The following is a 20615-nucleotide window of genomic DNA, read 5'->3' on the forward strand; positions in this document are numbered from 1 at the left end:
CATAATACAACACGAACAGAAGATTGTATTTGACTCATGCTGCATAAACATACGCAATGACAAGAATTATGCCTACTGTACATATAGAGTTACAACTACGATTAGAGTTGTTTACATAGAATGTACCTCGTTTCTATTTTGCATTAAAAATGTTTGTGGCCCCTTTAAGAAATCCCTCTCTTCTCGCGATACTATTCACTTGTGCTGGACGCGTGCGCGCGACCAGAGAACGGCAGCCATTTTTCATTGTTCAGGAGAGCTCCATGACGGTGCGTGCATCGATCGGATTCTGTGTTATACGTTCTTCTTTCTTGGTAAATATTACTCCAATATCTTTAATATGCACAAATAAGTTGTGAAGCGAAGTTAAAAGAACATTTGATGTGTACATTTTTGTTTATAGATTTATTTGCAGCGCATGTGTGACGAGTGAACCTCGTGGTGATCGGACGGTAAAGGATTGGGTATGTACGTTTTATGGTTTATGGGGGAAATTACTGATGGCATGTTTATTTGATAAATCTGTTAATGAGTTGAATCTATATTCTGTGATTATACAGTATAACTTTATGGTTAAATGCATATTTCTGGTTCTGCATGGCATGATTAAACGTGGGTTGTGGCTTTGTTAAAGTGCTTTTATTTCTCTTGTAACTTAGGCCTAAGTTACCTCAGTATTCCAGTTTGTGTTATCGTATTTAATTGAAGCCTAACATATTTTGGTTTGGAGAAATCAATTTAAATCTGACCAGTTGCAGTGTATTACACTGCATTTCAGTTTGAATTGAGTTAAGTATTCTGTGGATTTGGGCATTGATCCACAGGTTAAGCTTTTTGTGACATTTGATTGTCATCTTCAAATTTACTGTAAACTGTTTCTACAATTTCTTTTTTTTTTGTTTAACTAGTGAAATCTATTTTTTTTCTTGTGAAATCTCTTCAAACAAGGCAAACTTTTTTCTTAATCAGACTTTTATCTGTTTAATTGTGCTTCCATTGACCGCTGTCACTTATTTTAAACAGCAGTCAGAATAAAACCCCAATTTCAAAAAGCATAGTTTGCTTCCGGTGTGTATTTCTGCAATTTCACCCGGTTGCATTTTTTCTCCTTTGTTTAATTTTACTGTGACTTATGTTGTTCTTATTAATTTTACTGTGACTTATGTTGTTCTTATTAAAATCACTCTCAATTAATTGTTTTCCAGCTGCCTTTAAGACATATTACACGACAGTGCGCAGGAGCTTCAGGTACAAACAACCAGATCTTGCATTGCAGGCGGAAGCTGTGGTGAATTCAGCTCGGAGTCGAGCGAGAAGAAAGACGGTAAGATTTATTAGATTAGATTCGTTTTTGGTCAATGTGACTATTTTTCAGGTGCATTAATAGATGTGTGTTGTCCATACGCAGTGCATTGCGCAGTATTGATTGTCTTTATTGGTTTTAACAGCTGCTAAAAGCGAGACAGAGTGTGCTAGCTGAGGATGAGGTGGGCCTTCGGAAGTGTGCTTCCATAGACCTGATGTCTGATGAGGAAGACGGCATCGTCGGCGGGGTGTCTGGATGGATTGTGCGACCTCCGTCCTGTCGCAGCCAGGAGCTCACCGAGCTCTGTACCGTGACGCTGCAGTCGAGATTAGAGGTGACTCCAAAGTACAGGGCAACGCACCACAGACGTCTGCAAAATGGACCGAATTCAGACAGAATGCCGCTAGTTACCTGCAGCTGTATTTTGTCAGGCCTTGTGAAATGTAAGAATATTCTGTTTTTCATGATTTCATCATAAAGCAAGAGGTCATGGGATTGATGGCTATTATTTGTTTAATAATTGTAAATAATCCTGTAATTTACAGGAAGCCGTATGCCATCTTCACAACTCTGAGACAAATTGTGGGCGCTACGAACTGGAGCAAGGTAAAAAAAAAAAAAAAAAGAATCTTACATTCTTTTATTTTTTTACTTTCATAAAAACTTACAAACATTTTAAAGGTAAGATTCAAAGAATATGCTTTCATTCTCTTGTATAAGAAAATAGATCCGTTATAGTTTACGATCTTAATCATACATTTTGTTTCCATAGAGTAACCTCGCCTCATAACGAGGGCGTAACCTCACATTTACTCAGAGCTATGTCTGCAAGTCCAGATTTTCATGACGCTGATCATGACGACATTGTAAGTAACTTTTACTATTTTCTCCTTGTTTAATTTTACTGTGACTTGCGTTGTTTTTATTCATATCACTCTCATTTAATTGTTTTCCAGCTGCCTGTAAGACATACTACGAGACAGTACGCAGGAGCTTCAGGTACAAACAACCAGATCTGGCATTGCAGGCCGAAGCTGTGAAGAGTTCAGCTCGGAGTCGAGCGAGAAGAAAGAGGGTAAGATTTTTAGTCAATGTGACTATTTTTCACGTGCATTAATAGATGTTTTGTGTCCATACACAGTGCATCACAGTACTGATTGTCTGTATTGGTTGTTTTTACAGCTGCTAGAAGCGAGACGGTGTGCTAGGTGAGGATGGCGTGGGCATTTGGAAGTGCGCCACCATAGATCTGATGTCCGATGAAGTTCAACCACCAGCCAGGAGCTCACAGAGCTCTGTGCTACGCTGCAGTCGAGATTAGAGGCGACTCCTAAATACAGGGCAACGCACCACAGACGTTTTCAAAGTGGATCGAATTCAGAGAGAACGCCGCTAGTCACCTACAGCTCCGAAGATGAAAACAGACACTGAGCTTCCAATTTGTTGTGTGTGCAGATGATCTATGCTTTGTACATAGGTGTATATTGTTTTGTGTCTGTGCTAATAAAGCTCTTTCTTTGAATAAACAGCATGTCCCTGGCAAATTTTCCATTCCTTTATAAATTCATGTCCTTGATGGTAATAATAGTGTAGTCCATAGGTTAACAATGACATGAATATACCACAGAATAGCATATTATGAATATAAAAAAATAATTTATATATTATTATTTATATGAATATTATAATTTTTTGAATTTTTAATGAGCGAGGGTGACCAATAGTAACAGATCTGCAAACCAATCACGAGTGATTTTTCTTGTTTAAACCACGTGGGTTCAACCAATAGTGAGTGAGGAAATTCAAGCCTTTTTCTGGCGGGAGCTGCTATTCATATGGTAATTAGAGCCATTCACACCTCCGGCGCGAGCGCTCTGCATACGTCATGGTTCGTTTCCGACAATATTCGGCACAGACGAACGCGACGTTCACAGGCTGTAAATTGTCGTTAACTGCCGAAAATTAGGGAGATTTGCGGCCGTTTACGGAGTCGGAAATCCCAATTTTCATGCAGTGTAATTTGGGGTGACCTTCCCTTTAATCGTCTCCTAAACTGTACAACTAACATACTGTACATGGTGATAGTTGTGGCCATTGTGATTCCTTTGACATTTTGAGCAAACCTCTGAAAGAAAAGACTTCATGAGAGTTAAAATATCAGTAAATAGTAAACGTTATCTGAGGTTTAATTTCCTCCTAAAGGGTCCAGTGAAACGCACACTAACGTCTTATCTAACGTTAAATAAAACAATAAACAAGAGAATTTACAATTTTTTTGCACCATTCCTTTAATAAACAGTATTTCAAGTTATATTCCAAAACAAAAAAATACAATGTGAAGGTTTAGAATATTCAAATGTTATTTATTGGAACAATTTCTAGCCGATGAAATCTTTAACTCTGCTACATTTATTTATGCGTGTTTAAAAAACAATTCAGGACAAATGGCATCTCCCTCTTAGATACATAATAGACAATATTATATATAATTATATGAAATATTTTTGTAAAAAGTGAGTTTACTTTTGATAGGTTTGTTTTTATCAGAGCTGTTTCTCAAAGAGACCCTATAGCAGTTGATGTGACTGTGATCAGGTCGTCTGGTGCTCGAGTCTCTACGCCGGGGTGTTTTTATCACAGCTGTTGAACACAGAGACCCTATAGCAGTTGATGTGACTGTGATCAGCTGGTCTGGTGCTCGAGTCTCTACGCCGGGGTGTTTTTATCACAGCTGTTGAACACAGAGACCCTATAGCAGTTGATGTGACTGTGATCAGCTGGTCTGGTGCTCGAGTCTCTACACCGGGGTGTTTTTATCACAGCTGTTGAACACAGAGACCCTATAGCAGTTGATGTGACTGTGATCAGCTGGTCTGGTGCTCGAGTCTCTACACCGGGGTGTTTTTATCACAGCTGTTGAACACAGAGACCCTATAGCAGTTGATGTGACTGTGATCAGCTGGTCTGGTGCTTGTGTCTCTACGCCGGGGTGTTTTTATCACAGCTGTTGAACACAGAGACCCTATAGCAGTTGATGTGACTGTGATCAGCTGGTCTGGTGCTCGAGTCTCTACACCGGGGTGTTTTTATCACAGCTGTTGAACACAGAGACCCTATAGCAGTTGATGTGACTGTGATCAGCTGGTCTGGTGCTCGAGTCTCTACACCGGGGTGTTTTTATCACAGCTGTTGAACACAGAGACCCTATAGCAGTTGATGTGACTGTGATCAGCTGGTCTGGTGCTCGAGTCTCTACGCCGGGGTGTTTTTATCACAGCTGTTGAACACAGAGACCCTATAGCAGTTGATGTGACTGTGATCAGCTGGTCTGGTGCTCGAGTCTCTACACCGGGGTGTTTTTATCACAGCTGTTGAACACAGAGACCCTATAACAGTTGATGTGACTGTGATCAGGTCGTCTGGTGCTCGAGTCTCTACACCGGGGTGTTTTTATCACAGCTGTTGAACACAGAGACCCTATAGCAGTTGATGTGACTGTGATCAGGTCGTCTGGTGCTCGAGTCTCTACGCCGGGGTGTTTTTATCACAGCTGTTGAACACAGAGACCCTATAGCAGTTGATGTGACTGTGATCAGCTGGTCTGGTGCTCGAGTCTCTACGCCGGGGTGTTTTTATCACAGCTGTTGAACACAGAGACCCTATAACAGTTGATGTGACTGTGATCAGCTGGTCTGGTGCTCGAGTCTCTACACCGGGGTGTTTTTATCACAGCTGTTGAACACAGAGACCCTATAGCAGTTGATGTGACTGTGATCAGCTGGTCTGGTGCTCGAGTCTCTACACCGGGGTGTTTTTATCACAGCTGTTGAACACAGAGACCCTATAACAGTTGATGTGACTGTGATCAGGTCGTCTGGTGCTCGAGTCTCTACGCCGGGGTGTTTTTATCACAGCTGTTGAACACAGAGACCCTATAGCAGTTGATGTGACTGTGATCAGCTGGTCTGGTGCTCGAGTCTCTACGCCGGGGTGTTTTTATCACAGCTGTTGAACACAGAGACCCTATAACAGTTGATGTGACTGTGATCAGCTGGTCTGGTGCTCGAGTCTCTACACCGGGGTGTTTTTATCACAGCTGTTGAACACAGAGACCCTATAACAGTTGATGTGACTGTGATCAGGTCGTCTGGTGCTCGAGTCTCTACACCGGGGTGTTTTTATCACAGCTGTTGAACACAGAGACCCTATAGCAGTTGATGTGACTGTGATCAGCTGGTCTGGTGCTCGAGTCTCTACACCGGGGTGTTTTTATCACCGCTGTTGAACACAGAGACCCTATAGCAGTTGATGTGACTGTGATCAGCTGGTCTGGTGCTCGAGTCTCTACACCGGGGTGTTTTTATCACAGCTGTTGAACACAGAGACCCTATAGCAGTTGATGTGACTGTGATCAGGTCGTCTGGTGCTCGAGTCTCTACACCGGGGTGTTTTTATCACCGCTGTTGAACACAGAGACCCTATAGCAGTTGATGTGACTGTGATCAGCTGGTCTGGTGCTCGAGTCTCTACACCGGGGTGTTTTTATCACAGCTGTTGAACACAGAGACCCTATAGCAGTTGATGTGACTGTGATCAGGTCGTCTGGTGCTCGAGTCTCTACGCCGGGGTGTTTTTATCACAGCTGTTGAACACAGAGACCCTATAGCAGTTGATGTGACTGTGATCAGCTGGTCTGGTGCTCGAGTCTCTACACCGGGGTGTTTTTATCACAGCTGTTGAACACAGAGACCCTATAGCAGTTGATGTGACTGTGATCAGGTCGTCTGGTGCTCGAGTCTCTACGCCGGGGTGTTTTTATCACAGCTGTTGAACACAGAGACCCTATAGCAGTTGATGTGACTGTGATCAGCTCGTCTGGTGCTCGAGTCTCTACGCCGGGGTGTTTTTATCACAGCTGTTGAACACAGAGACCCTATAGCAGTTGATGTGACTGTGATCAGCTGGTCTGGTGCTCGAGACTCTACGCCAGGGTGTTTTTATCACAGCTGTTGAACACAGAGACCCTATAGCAGTTGATGTGACTGTGATCAGCTGGTCTGGTGCTCGAGTCTCTACGCCGGGGTGTTTTTATCACAGCTGTTGAACACAGAGACCCTATAACAGTTGATGTGACTGTGATCAGCTGGTCTGGTGCTCGAGTCTCTACACCGGGGTGTTTTTATCACAGCTGTTGAACACAGAGACCCTATAACAGTTGATGTGACTGTGATCAGCTGGTCTGGTGCTCGAGTCTCTACACCGGGGTGTTTTTATCACAGCTGTTGAACACAGAGACCCTATAGCAGTTGATGTGACTGTGATCAGCTGGTCTGGTGCTCGAGTCTCTACACCGGGGTGTTTTTATCACAGCTGTTGAACACAGAGACCCTATAGCAGTTGATGTGACTGTGATCAGGTCGTCTGGTGCTCGAGTCTCTACGCCGGGGTGTTTTTATCACAGCTGTTGAACACAGAGACCCTATAGCAGTTGATGTGACTGTGATCAGGTCGTCTGGTGCTCGAGTCTCTACACCGGGGTGTTTTTATCACAGCTGTTGAACACAGAGACCCTATAGCAGTTGATGTGACTGTGATCAGCTGGTCTGGTGCTCGAGTCTCTACACCGGGGTGTTTTTATCACAGCTGTTGAACACAGAGACCCTATAGCAGTTGATGTGACTGTGATCAGCTGGTCTGGTGCTTGTGTCTCTACACCGGGGTGTTTTTATCACAGCTGTTGAACACAGAGACCCTATAGCAGTTGATGTGACTGTGATCAGCTGGTCTGGTGCTCGAGTCTCTACGCCGGGGTGTTTTTATCACAGCTGTTGAACACAGAGACCCTATAGCAGTTGATGTGACTGTGATCAGGTCGTCTGGTGCTCGAGTCTCTACGCCGGGGTGTTTTTATCACAGCTGTTGAACACAGAGACCCTATAGCAGTTGATGTGACTGTGATCAGCTGGTCTGGTGCTCGAGTCTCTACACCGGGGTGTTTTTATCACAGCTGTTGAACACAGAGACCCTATAACAGTTGATGTGACTGTGATCAGCTGGTCTGGTGCTCGAGTCTCTACACCGGGGTGTTTTTATCACAGCTGTTGAACACAGAGACCCTATAGCAGTTGATGTGACTGTGATCAGCTGGTCTGGTGCTCGAGTCTCTACACCGGGGTGTTTTTATCACAGCTGTTGAACACAGAGACCCTATAGCAGTTGATGTGACTGTGATCAGGTCGTCTGGTGCTCGAGTCTCTACGCCGGGGTGTTTTTATCACAGCTGTTGAACACAGAGACCCTATAGCAGTTGATGTGACTGTGATCAGCTGGTCTGGTGCTCGAGTCTCTACACCGGGGTGTTTTTATCACAGCTGTTGAACACAGAGACCCTATAGCAGTTGATGTGACTGTGATCAGCTGGTCTGGTGCTCGAGTCTCTACGCCGGGGTGTTTTTATCACAGCTGTTGAACACAGAGACCCTATAGCAGTTGATGTGACTGTGATCAGCTGGTCTGGTGCTCGAGTCTCTACACCGGGGTGTTTTTATCACAGCTGTTGAACACAGAGACCCTATAACAGTTGATGTGACTGTGATCAGCTGGTCTGGTGCTCGAGTCTCTACACCGGGGTGTTTTTATCACAGCTGTTGAACACAGAGACCCTATAGCAGTTGATGTGACTGTGATCAGCTGGTCTGGTGCTCGAGTCTCTACGCCGGGGTGTTTTTATCACAGCTGTTGAACACAGAGACCCTATAGCAGTTGATGTGACTGTGATCAGCTGGTCTGGTGCTCGAGTCTCTACGCCAGGGTGTTTTTATCACAGCTGTTGAACACAGAGACCCTATAGCAGTTGATGTGACTGTGATCAGCTGGTCTGGTGCTCGAGTCTCTACGCCGGGGTGTTTTTATCACAGCTGTTGAACACAGAGACCCTATAACAGTTGATGTGACTGTGATCAGCTGGTCTGGTGCTCGAGTCTCTACACCGGGGTGTTTTTATCACAGCTGTTGAACACAGAGACCCTATAACAGTTGATGTGACTGTGATCAGCTGGTCTGGTGCTCGAGTCTCTACACCGGGGTGTTTTTATCACAGCTGTTGAACACAGAGACCCTATAGCAGTTGATGTGACTGTGATCAGCTGGTCTGGTGCTCGAGTCTCTACACCGGGGTGTTTTTATCACAGCTGTTGAACACAGAGACCCTATAGCAGTTGATGTGACTGTGATCAGGTCGTCTGGTGCTCGAGTCTCTACGCCGGGGTGTTTTTATCACAGCTGTTGAACACAGAGACCCTATAGCAGTTGATGTGACTGTGATCAGGTCGTCTGGTGCTCGAGTCTCTACACCGGGGTGTTTTTATCACAGCTGTTGAACACAGAGACCCTATAGCAGTTGATGTGACTGTGATCAGCTGGTCTGGTGCTCGAGTCTCTACACCGGGGTGTTTTTATCACAGCTGTTGAACACAGAGACCCTATAGCAGTTGATGTGACTGTGATCAGCTGGTCTGGTGCTTGTGTCTCTACACCGGGGTGTTTTTATCACAGCTGTTGAACACAGAGACCCTATAGCAGTTGATGTGACTGTGATCAGCTGGTCTGGTGCTCGAGTCTCTACGCCGGGGTGTTTTTATCACAGCTGTTGAACACAGAGACCCTATAGCAGTTGATGTGACTGTGATCAGGTCGTCTGGTGCTCGAGTCTCTACGCCGGGGTGTTTTTATCACAGCTGTTGAACACAGAGACCCTATAGCAGTTGATGTGACTGTGATCAGCTGGTCTGGTGCTCGAGTCTCTACACCGGGGTGTTTTTATCACAGCTGTTGAACACAGAGACCCTATAACAGTTGATGTGACTGTGATCAGCTGGTCTGGTGCTCGAGTCTCTACACCGGGGTGTTTTTATCACAGCTGTTGAACACAGAGACCCTATAGCAGTTGATGTGACTGTGATCAGCTGGTCTGGTGCTCGAGTCTCTACGCCGGGGTGTTTTTATCACAGCTGTTGAACACAGAGACCCTATAGCAGTTGATGTGACTGTGATCAGCTGGTCTGGTGCTCGAGTCTCTACACCGGGGTGTTTTTATCACAGCTGTTGAACACAGAGACCCTATAGCAGTTGATGTGACTGTGATCAGCTGGTCTGGTGCTCGAGTCTCTACACCGGGGTGTTTTTATCACAGCTGTTGAACACAGAGACCCTATAACAGTTGATGTGACTGTGATCAGCTGGTCTGGTGCTCGAGTCTCTACACCGGGGTGTTTTTATCACAGCTGTTGAACACAGAGACCCTATAGCAGTTGATGTGACTGTGATCAGGTCGTCTGGTGCTCGAGTCTCTACGCCGGGGTGTTTTTATCACAGCTGTTGAACACAGAGACCCTATAACAGTTGATGTGACTGTGATCAGCTGGTCTGGTGCTCGAGTCTCTACACCGGGGTGTTTTTATCACAGCTGTTGAACACAGAGACCCTATAGCAGTTGATGTGACTGTGATCAGCTGGTCTGGTGCTCGAGTCTCTACACCGGGGTGTTTTTATCACAGCTGTTGAACACAGAGACCCTATAGCAGTTGATGTGACTGTGATCAGGTCGTCTGGTGCTCGAGTCTCTACGCCGGGGTGTTTTTATCACAGCTGTTGAACACAGAGACCCTATAGCAGTTGATGTGACTGTGATCAGCTGGTCTGGTGCTCGAGTCTCTACACCGGGGTGTTTTTATCACAGCTGTTGAACACAGAGACCCTATAGCAGTTGATGTGACTGTGATCAGCTGGTCTGGTGCTCGAGTCTCTACGCCGGGGTGTTTTTATCACAGCTGTTGAACACAGAGACCCTATAGCAGTTGATGTGACTGTGATCAGCTGGTCTGGTGCTCGAGTCTCTACACCGGGGTGTTTTTATCACAGCTGTTGAACACAGAGACCCTATAACAGTTGATGTGACTGTGATCAGCTGGTCTGGTGCTCGAGTCTCTACACCGGGGTGTTTTTATCACAGCTGTTGAACACAGAGACCCTATAGCAGTTGATGTGACTGTGATCAGCTGGTCTGGTGCTCGAGTCTCTACGCCGGGGTGTTTTTATCACAGCTGTTGAACACAGAGACCCTATAGCAGTTGATGTGACTGTGATCAGGTCGTCTGGTGCTCGAGTCTCTACGCCGGGGTGTTTTTATCACAGCTGTTGAACACAGAGACCCTATAGCAGTTGATGTGACTGTGATCAGCTGGTCTGGTGCTCGAGTCTCTACACCGGGGTGTTTTTATCACAGCTGTTGAACACAGAGACCCTATAGCAGTTGATGTGACTGTGATCAGCTGGTCTGGTGCTCGAGTCTCTACACCGGGGTGTTTTTATCACAGCTGTTGAACACAGAGACCCTATAGCAGTTGATGTGACTGTGATCAGCTGGTCTGGTGCTCGAGTCTCTACACCGGGGTGTTTTTATCACAGCTGTTGAACACAGAGACCCTATAGCAGTTGATGTGACTGTGATCAGGTCGTCTGGTGCTCGAGTCTCTACGCCGGGGTGTTTTTATCACAGCTGTTGAACACAGAGACCCTATAGCAGTTGATGTGACTGTGATCAGCTGGTCTGGTGCTCGAGTCTCTACACCGGGGTGTTTTTATCACCGCTGTTGAACACAGAGACCCTATAGCAGTTGATGTGACTGTGATCAGGTCGTCTGGTGCTCGAGTCTCTACACCGGGGTGTTTTTATCACAGCTGTTGAACACAGAGACCCTATAGCAGTTGATGTCACTGTGATCAGCTGGTCTGGTGCTCGAGTCTCTACGCCGGGGTGTTTTTATCACCGCTGTTGAACACAGAGACCCTATAGCAGTTGATGTGACTGTGATCAGCTGGTCTGGTGCTCGAGTCTCTACGCCGGGGTGTTTTTATCACAGCTGTTGAACACAGAGACCCTATAGCAGTTGATGTGACTGTGATCAGCTGGTCTGGTGCTCGAGTCTCTACACCGGGGTGTTTTTATCACAGCTGTTGAACACAGAGACCCTATAGCAGTTGATGTGACTGTGATCAGCTGGTCTGGTGCTTGTGTCTCTACACCGGGGTGTTTTTATCACAGCTGTTTCTCAAAGAGACCCTATAGCAGTTGATGTGACTGTGATCAGGTCGTCTGGTGCTCGAGTCTCTACACCGGGGTGTTTTTATCACAGCTGTTGAACACAGAGACCCTATAGCAGTTGATGTGACTGTGATCAGCTGGTCTGGTGCTCGAGTCTCTACGCCGGGGTGTTTTTATCACCGCTGTTGAACACAGAGACCCTATAGCAGTTGATGTGACTGTGATCAGCTGGTCTGGTGCTCGAGTCTCTACGCCGGGGTGTTTTTATCACAGCTGTTGAACACAGAGACCCTATAGCAGTTGATGTGACTGTGATCAGGTCGTCTGGTGCTCGAGTCTCTACACCGGGGTGTTTTTATCACAGCTGTTGAACACAGAGACCCTATAGCAGTTGATGTGACTGTGATCAGCTGGTCTGGTGCTCGAGTCTCTACACCGGGGTGTTTTTATCACAGCTGTTGAACACAGAGACCCTATAGCAGTTGATGTGACTGTGATCAGCTGGTCTGGTGCTTGTGTCTCTACACCGGGGTGTTTTTATCACAGCTGTTGAACACAGAGACCCTATAGCAGTTGATGTGACTGTGATCAGCTGGTCTGGTGCTCGAGTCTCTACGCCGGGGTGTTTTTATCACCGCTGTTGAACACAGAGACCCTATAGCAGTTGATGTGACTGTGATCAGCTGGTCTGGTGCTCGAGTCTCTACGCCGGGGTGTTTTTATCACAGCTGTTGAACACAGAGACCCTATAGCAGTTGATGTGACTGTGATCAGGTCGTCTGGTGCTCGAGTCTCTACGCCGGGGTGTTTTTATCACAGCTGTTGAACACAGAGACCCTATAACAGTTGATGTGACTGTGATCAGGTCGTCTGGTGCTCGAGTCTCTACACCGGGGTGTTTTTATCACAGCTGTTGAACACAGAGACCCTATAGCAGTTGATGTGACTGTGATCAGCTGGTCTGGTGCTCGAGTCTCTACACCGGGGTGTTTTTATCACAGCTGTTGAACACAGAGACCCTATAGCAGTTGATGTGACTGTGATCAGCTGGTCTGGTGCTTGTGTCTCTACACCGGGGTGTTTTTATCACAGCTGTTGAACACAGAGACCCTATAGCAGTTGATGTGACTGTGATCAGCTGGTCTGGTGCTCGAGTCTCTACGCCGGGGTGTTTTTATCACAGCTGTTGAACACAGAGACCCTATAGCAGTTGATGTGACTGTGATCAGCTGGTCTGGTGCTCGAGTCTCTACACCGGGGTGTTTTTATCACAGCTGTTGAACACAGAGACCCTATAGCAGTTGATGTGACTGTGATCAGCTGGTCTGGTGCTCGAGTCTCTACGCCGGGGTGTTTTTATCACAGCTGTTGAACACAGAGACCCTATAGCAGTTGATGTGACTGTGATCAGCTGGTCTGGTGCTCGAGTCTCTACACCGGGGTGTTTTTATCACAGCTGTTGAACACAGAGACCCTATAGCAGTTGATGTGACTGTGATCAGCTGGTCTGGTGCTCGAGTCTCTACACCGGGGTGTTTTTATCACAGCTGTTGAACACAGAGACCCTATAGCAGTTGATGTGACTGTGATCAGCTGGTCTGGTGCTCGAGTCTCTACGCCGGGGTGTTTTTATCACAGCTGTTGAACACAGAGACCCTATAGCAGTTGATGTGACTGTGATCAGCTGGTCTGGTGCTCGAGTCTCTACACCGGGGTGTTTTTATCACAGCTGTTGAACACAGAGACCCTATAGCAGTTGATGTGACTGTGATCAGCTGGTCTGGTGCTCGAGTCTCTACGCCGGGGTGTTTTTATCACAGCTGTTGAACACAGAGACCCTATAGCAGTTGATGTGACTGTGATCAGGTCGTCTGGTGCTCGAGTCTCTACGCCGGGGTGTTTTTATCACAGCTGTTGAACACAGAGACCCTATAGCAGTTGATGTGACTGTGATCAGCTGGTCTGGTGCTCGAGTCTCTACACCGGGGTGTTTTTATCACAGCTGTTGAACACAGAGACCCTATAGCAGTTGATGTGACTGTGATCAGCTGGTCTGGTGCTCGAGTCTCTACACCGGGGTGTTTTTATCACAGCTGTTGAACACAGAGACCCTATAGCAGTTGATGTGACTGTGATCAGCTGGTCTGGTGCTCGAGTCTCTACACCGGGGTGTTTTTATCACAGCTGTTGAACACAGAGACCCTATAACAGTTGATGTGACTGTGATCAGCTGGTCTGGTGCTCGAGTCTCTACACCGGGGTGTTTTTATCACAGCTGTTGAACACAGAGACCCTATAGCAGTTGATGTGACTGTGATCAGGTCGTCTGGTGCTCGAGTCTCTACGCCGGGGTGTTTTTATCACAGCTGTTGAACACAGAGACCCTATAACAGTTGATGTGACTGTGATCAGCTGGTCTGGTGCTCGAGTCTCTACACCGGGGTGTTTTTATCACAGCTGTTGAACACAGAGACCCTATAGCAGTTGATGTGACTGTGATCAGCTGGTCTGGTGCTCGAGTCTCTACACCGGGGTGTTTTTATCACAGCTGTTGAACACAGAGACCCTATAGCAGTTGATGTGACTGTGATCAGGTCGTCTGGTGCTCGAGTCTCTACGCCGGGGTGTTTTTATCACAGCTGTTGAACACAGAGACCCTATAGCAGTTGATGTGACTGTGATCAGCTGGTCTGGTGCTCGAGTCTCTACACCGGGGTGTTTTTATCACAGCTGTTGAACACAGAGACCCTATAGCAGTTGATGTGACTGTGATCAGCTGGTCTGGTGCTCGAGTCTCTACGCCGGGGTGTTTTTATCACAGCTGTTGAACACAGAGACCCTATAGCAGTTGATGTGACTGTGATCAGCTGGTCTGGTGCTCGAGTCTCTACACCGGGGTGTTTTTATCACAGCTGTTGAACACAGAGACCCTATAGCAGTTGATGTGACTGTGATCAGCTGGTCTGGTGCTCGAGTCTCTACACCGGGGTGTTTTTATCACAGCTGTTGAACACAGAGACCCTATAGCAGTTGATGTGACTGTGATCAGCTGGTCTGGTGCTCGAGTCTCTACACCGGGGTGTTTTTATCACAGCTGTTGAACACAGAGACCCTATAGCAGTTGATGTGACTGTGATCAGGTCGTCTGGTGCTCGAGTCTCTACGCCGGGGTGTTTTTATCACAGCTGTTGAACACAGAGACCCTATAGCAGTTGATGTGACTGTGATCAGCTGGTCTGGTGCTCGAGTCTCTACACCGGGGTGTTTTTATCACCGCTGTTGAACACAGAGACCCTATAGCAGTTGATGTGACTGTGATCAGGTCGTCTGGTGCTCGAGTCTCTACACCGGGGTGTTTTTATCACAGCTGTTGAACACAGAGACCCTATAGCAGTTGATGTCACTGTGATCAGCTGGTCTGGTGCTCGAGTCTCTACGCCGGGGTGTTTTTATCACCGCTGTTGAACACAGAGACCCTATAGCAGTTGATGTGACTGTGATCAGCTGGTCTGGTGCTCGAGTCTCTACGCCGGGGTGTTTTTATCACAGCTGTTGAACACAGAGACCCTATAGCAGTTGATGTGACTGTGATCAGCTGGTCTGGTGCTCGAGTCTCTACACCGGGGTGTTTTTATCACAGCTGTTGAACACAGAGACCCTATAGCAGTTGATGTGACTGTGATCAGCTGGTCTGGTGCTTGTGTCTCTACACCGGGGTGTTTTTATCACAGCTGTTTCTCAAAGAGACCCTATAGCAGTTGATGTGACTGTGATCAGGTCGTCTGGTGCTCGAGTCTCTACACCGGGGTGTTTTTATCACAGCTGTTGAACACAGAGACCCTATAGCAGTTGATGTGACTGTGATCAGCTGGTCTGGTGCTCGAGTCTCTACGCCGGGGTGTTTTTATCACCGCTGTTGAACACAGAGACCCTATAGCAGTTGATGTGACTGTGATCAGCTGGTCTGGTGCTCGAGTCTCTACGCCGGGGTGTTTTTATCACAGCTGTTGAACACAGAGACCCTATAGCAGTTGATGTGACTGTGATCAGGTCGTCTGGTGCTCGAGTCTCTACACCGGGGTGTTTTTATCACAGCTGTTGAACACAGAGACCCTATAGCAGTTGATGTGACTGTGATCAGCTGGTCTGGTGCTCGAGTCTCTACACCGGGGTGTTTTTATCACAGCTGTTGAACACAGAGACCCTATAGCAGTTGATGTGACTGTGATCAGCTGGTCTGGTGCTTGTGTCTCTACACCGGGGTGTTTTTATCACAGCTGTTGAACACAGAGACCCTATAGCAGTTGATGTGACTGTGATCAGCTGGTCTGGTGCTCGAGTCTCTACGCCGGGGTGTTTTTATCACCGCTGTTGAACACAGAGACCCTATAGCAGTTGATGTGACTGTGATCAGCTGGTCTGGTGCTCGAGTCTCTACGCCGGGGTGTTTTTATCACAGCTGTTGAACACAGAGACCCTATAGCAGTTGATGTGACTGTGATCAGGTCGTCTGGTGCTCGAGTCTCTACGCCGGGGTGTTTTTATCACAGCTGTTGAACACAGAGACCCTATAACAGTTGATGTGACTGTGATCAGGTCGTCTGGTGCTCGAGTCTCTACACCGGGGTGTTTTTATCACAGCTGTTGAACACAGAGACCCTATAGCAGTTGATGTGACTGTGATCAGCTGGTCTGGTGCTCGAGTCTCTACACCGGGGTGTTTTTATCACAGCTGTTGAACACAGAGACCCTATAGCAGTTGATGTGACTGTGATCAGCTGGTCTGGTGCTTGTGTCTCTACACCGGGGTGTTTTTATCACAGCTGTTGAACACAGAGACCCTATAGCAGTTGATGTGACTGTGATCAGCTGGTCTGGTGCTCGAGTCTCTACGCCGGGGTGTTTTTATCACCGCTGTTGAACACAGAGACCCTATAGCAGTTGATGTGACTGTGATCAGCTGGTCTGGTGCTCGAGTCTCTACGCCGGGGTGTTTTTATCACAGCTGTTGAACACAGAGACCCTATAGCAGTTGATGTGACTGTGATCAGGTCGTCTGGTGCTCGAGTCTCTACGCCGGGGTGTTTTTATCACAGCTGTTGAACACAGAGACCCTATAACAGTTGATGTGACTGTGATCAGGTCGTCTGGTGCTCGAGTCTCTACACCGGGGTGTTTTTATCACAGCTGTTGAACACAGAGACCCTATAGCAGTTGATGTGACTGTGATCAGCTGGTCTGGTGCTCGAGTCTCTACACCGGGGTGTTTTTATCACAGCTGTTGAACACAGAGACCCTATAGCAGTTGATGTGACTGTGATCAGCTGGTCTGGTGCTTGTGTCTCTACACCGGGGTGTTTTTATCACAGCTGTTGAACACAGAGACCCTATAGCAGTTGATGTGACTGTGATCAGCTGGTCTGGTGCTCGAGTCTCTACGCCGGGGTGTTTTTATCACAGCTGTTGAACACAGAGACCCTATAGCAGTTGATGTGACTGTGATCAGCTGGTCTGGTGCTCGAGTCTCTACACCGGGGTGTTTTTATCACAGCTGTTGAACACAGAGACCCTATAGCAGTTGATGTGACTGTGATCAGCTGGTCTGGTGCTCGAGTCTCTACGCCGGGGTGTTTTTATCACAGCTGTTGAACACAGAGACCCTATAGCAGTTGATGTGACTGTGATCAGCTGGTCTGGTGCTCGAGTCTCTACACCGGGGTGTTTTTATCACAGCTGTTGAACACAGAGACCCTATAGCAGTTGATGTGACTGTGATCAGCTGGTCTGGTGCTCGAGTCTCTACACCGGGGTGTTTTTATCACAGCTGTTGAACACAGAGACCCTATAGCAGTTGATGTGACTGTGATCAGCTGGTCTGGTGCTCGAGTCTCTACACCGGGGTGTTTTTATCACAGCTGTTGAACACAGAGACCCTATAGCAGTTGATGTGACTGTGATCAGCTGGTCTGGTGCTCGAGTCTCTACACCGGGGTGTTTTTATCACAGCTGTTGAACACAGAGACCCTATAGCAGTTGATGTGACTGTGATCAGCTGGTCTGGTGCTCGAGTCTCTACACCGGGGTGTTTTTATCACAGCTGTTGAACACAGAGACCCTATAGCAGTTGATGTGACTGTGATCAGCTGGTCTGGTGCTCGAGTCTCTACACCGGGGTGTTTTTATCACAGCTGTTGAACACAGAGACCCTATAGCAGTTGATGTGACTGTGATCAGTGGAACTCAGTGGAATACTCTCCCTACACACCTTATTACATGTACAAATCCTCTAACCTTTTCGAGTTTGACAAAGGCATGGTTACTGTCACAACAAAATTGTACACATTTATGAAGTGTGTGTGTGTGTGTGTGTGTGTGTTTTGGTTTAAGGAAGGGGGAACAATTGAGCATATGATAGTTTTAATTGAAAATTAAGTGTGACTGTAGTTGTAAAATTGTATATTTTAATGTTTTTTATTTTTATGAAATTTTGTTTTATTGTCTTATTGTTCTGTGAAGGGACTACGGGCGGAAAATAGCACTTGTGCTATAACCTGGCACAATGCATCTCTCCTTGTTTTGATACAAGGTTAATGTTATTTTGTGCATTGTCCCTGTTTAAATAAAATGAATCTGAATCTGAATCAGCTGGTCTGGTGCTCGAGTCTCTACGCCGGGGTGTTTTTATCACAGCTGTTGAACACAGAGACCCTATAACAGTTGATGTGACTGTGATCAGCTGGTCTGGTGCTCGAGTCTCTACACCGGGGTGTTTTTATCACAGCTGTTGAACACAGAGACCCTATAGCAGTTGATGTGACTGTGATCAGCTGGTCTGGTGCTCGAGTCTCTACACCGGGGTGTTTTTATCACAGCTGTTGAACACAGAGACCCTATAGCAGTTGATGTGACTGTGATCAGCTGGTCTGGTGCTTGTGTCTCTACACCGGGGTGTTTTTATCACAGCTGTTGAACACAGAGACCCTATAGCAGTTGATGTGACTGTGATCAGCTGGTCTGGTGCTCGAGTCTCTACGCCGGGGTGTTTTTATCACCGCTGTTGAACACAGAGACCCTATAGCAGTTGATGTGACTGTGATCAGCTGGTCTGGTGCTCGAGTCTCTACGCCGGGGTGTTTTTATCACAGCTGTTGAACACAGAGACCCTATAGCAGTTGATGTGACTGTGATCAGGTCGTCTGGTGCTCGAGTCTCTACGCCGGGGTGTTTTTATCACAGCTGTTGAACACAGAGACCCTATAACAGTTGATGTGACTGTGATCAGGTCGTCTGGTGCTCGAGTCTCTACACCGGGGTGTTTTTATCACAGCTGTTGAACACAGAGACCCTATAGCAGTTGATGTGACTGTGATCAGCTGGTCTGGTGCTCGAGTCTCTACACCGGGGTGTTTTTATCACAGCTGTTGAACACAGAGACCCTATAGCAGTTGATGTGACTGTGATCAGCTGGTCTGGTGCTTGTGTCTCTACACCGGGGTGTTTTTATCACAGCTGTTGAACACAGAGACCCTATAGCAGTTGATGTGACTGTGATCAGCTGGTCTGGTGCTCGAGTCTCTACGCCGGGGTGTTTTTATCACAGCTGTTGAACACAGAGACCCTATAGCAGTTGATGTGACTGTGATCAGCTGGTCTGGTGCTCGAGTCTCTACACCGGGGTGTTTTTATCACAGCTGTTGAACACAGAGACCCTATAGCAGTTGATGTGACTGTGATCAGCTGGTCTGGTGCTCGAGTCTCTACGCCGGGGTGTTTTTATCACAGCTGTTGAACACAGAGACCCTATAGCAGTTGATGTGACTGTGATCAGCTGGTCTGGTGCTCGAGTCTCTACACCGGGGTGTTTTTATCACAGCTGTTGAACACAGAGACCCTATAGCAGTTGATGTGACTGTGATCAGCTGGTCTGGTGCTCGAGTCTCTACACCGGGGTGTTTTTATCACAGCTGTTGAACACAGAGACCCTATAGCAGTTGATGTGACTGTGATCAGCTGGTCTGGTGCTCGAGTCTCTACACCGGGGTGTTTTTATCACAGCTGTTGAACACAGAGACCCTATAGCAGTTGATGTGACTGTGATCAGCTGGTCTGGTGCTCGAGTCTCTACACCGGGGTGTTTTTATCACAGCTGTTGAACACAGAGACCCTATAGCAGTTGATGTGACTGTGATCAGCTGGTCTGGTGCTCGAGTCTCTACACCGGGGTGTTTTTATCACAGCTGTTGAACACAGAGACCCTATAGCAGTTGATGTGACTGTGATCAGCTGGTCTGGTGCTCGAGTCTCTACACCGGGGTGTTTTTATCACAGCTGTTGAACACAGAGACCCTATAGCAGTTGATGTGACTGTGATCAGTGGAACTCAGTGGAATACTCTCCCTACACACCTTATTACATGTACAAATCCTCTAACCTTTTCGAGTTTGACAAAGGCATGGTTACTGTCACAACAAAATTGTACACATTTATGAAGTGTGTGTGTGTGTGTGTGTGTGTGTTTTGGTTTAAGGAAGGGGGAACAATTGAGCATATGATAGTTTTAATTGAAAATTAAGTGTGACTGTAGTTGTAAAATTGTATATTTTAATGTTTTTTATTTTTATGAAATTTTGTTTTATTGTCTTATTGTTCTGTGAAGGGACTACGGGCGGAAAATAGCACTTGTGCTATAACCTGGCACAATGCATCTCTCCTTGTTTTGATACAAGGTTAATGTTATTTTGTGCATTGTCCCTGTTTAAATAAAATGAATCTGAATCTGAATCAGCTGGTCTGGTGCTCGAGTCTCTACGCCGGGGTGTTTTTATCACAGCTGTTGAACACAGAGACCCTATAACAGTTGATGTGACTGTGATCAGCTGGTCTGGTGCTCGAGTCTCTACACCGGGGTGTTTTTATCACAGCTGTTGAACACAGAGACCCTATAGCAGTTGATGTGACTGTGATCAGCTGGTCTGGTGCTCGAGTCTCTACACCGGGGTGTTTTTATCACAGCTGTTGAACACAGAGACCCTATAGCAGTTGATGTGACTGTGATCAGCTGGTCTGGTGCTTGTGTCTCTACACCGGGGTGTTTTTATCACAGCTGTTGAACACAGAGACCCTATAGCAGTTGATGTGACTGTGATCAGCTGGTCTGGTGCTCGAGTCTCTACACCGGGGTGTTTTTATCACCGCTGTTGAACACAG

The 20615-nt window shown here is 46.8% G+C and overlaps 1 long non-coding RNA gene across 1 annotated transcript; it reads left to right on the forward strand.

The window, feature by feature from the left end:
• The first annotated feature begins 409 nt into the window (after positions 1 to 409).
• Positions 410 to 2834, forward strand: LOC311302704. Its single transcript, XR_014629654.1, has 7 exons — positions 410 to 464; positions 1206 to 1324; positions 1449 to 1749; positions 1852 to 1912; positions 2079 to 2172; positions 2263 to 2381; positions 2489 to 2834. It is a non-coding gene; the product is annotated as an uncharacterized lncRNA (long non-coding RNA).
• Positions 2835 to 20615: the final 17781 nt, after the last annotated feature.

The sequence above is a fragment of the Rutilus rutilus genome (genome assembly GCF_951802725.1).
Source record: "Rutilus rutilus genome assembly, chromosome: 13".
Taxonomy (NCBI): Eukaryota; Metazoa; Chordata; class Actinopteri; order Cypriniformes; family Leuciscidae; genus Rutilus; species Rutilus rutilus.